The following is a 1,375-nucleotide window of genomic DNA, read 5'->3' on the forward strand; positions in this document are numbered from 1 at the left end:
TATATATATATATATATATATATATATATATTACATACATTTTATACAGAAAAATCTTTTTGCTTTATGCTTAATACAAACATGGTAAACAAAGATATTTTTGACTGATTATTTTTTGTTTTAAAAATTTTTTTATATTTTTTAACATCTCTTACTGTCCATTATATATATATATGTATATAAACACATATATACATATATATATATATATGCATACATATATGTATGCGAGTATATATGTATATATATGTGTGTGTGAGTGTGTGCCTGTATGGATATGTATGTGTGTGTGTGTATATATATGTATATAGGTACACACACATATGCATATACATATAGACATAATTATATGCACATTATATATGCATTATTTATATGTATATATATATACACATGTGCATATATATGTATATTACATACATGTATATGTGCATATAATGTCTATATATGCATTTGTGTATATATATGTATACTTACATATCCATACACACACATATATAAATTTACACACACTCATAATGTACACACACACATATACATGCATAGTCCTAGAAGTATATAATATCAGGTGCCTAAAATCCTTTGCCTTGTCTATGCAACTTGCAGCTAAAGAAAATTACGAAACTGATTTTGTAAAATAATTTGTTTAATTTTGATTATCTAATCTCATTATGTAACACACACACAAACGCACGCACACACACATACACACACACACACATACACACACACACACACACACACACATATATATATAACTGAGATATGTAATAAGAATATTTGTAGGGTTCAAAAAATTACAAAATATTTGCAGATGCTATATATTATTATTATTATTATTATTATTATTATGAAACTAACGTATATTTTGTGTTAACAGCAAAAAGCAAGAAAGTATGTATGTATATATTGATCTTATAAATATACAAACCCCAAAAAATACATATGAAGCTTAGAATATTAGTATTGTTATTCTTCTTCTTATTATTATTAATTTGACTTTTATGAATGGCAGTGCACTGTGGTAGAATTGTCATATCAGCAGACAAAATATATTGTGGTATTTCTTTTGGTTCCTTACGTTTTCATTTTGAATCCCAGCATGGACAATTCTGCCTTTTATCCTTCTGGGATTGACAAAATAAATTAATTATCAATTACTGAGTCAATGCTATCAACTAATTCCCTTCCCCTAAATTTGGTGCCTAAATTAGAAGCAATTATTATTATTATTGGAAACAAAAGTTTGAAATCAAAATTTAAGCATACATACATATATGTATATATGTGTGTGTACATATATACATATGGATGAAATCTAGTTACACACACACATACACACACACACACACACGCACACATTCATATATATATA

Source organism: Octopus bimaculoides, chromosome 16 (assembly GCF_001194135.2).
Source record: "Octopus bimaculoides isolate UCB-OBI-ISO-001 chromosome 16, ASM119413v2, whole genome shotgun sequence".
Taxonomy (NCBI): Eukaryota; Metazoa; Mollusca; class Cephalopoda; order Octopoda; family Octopodidae; genus Octopus; species Octopus bimaculoides.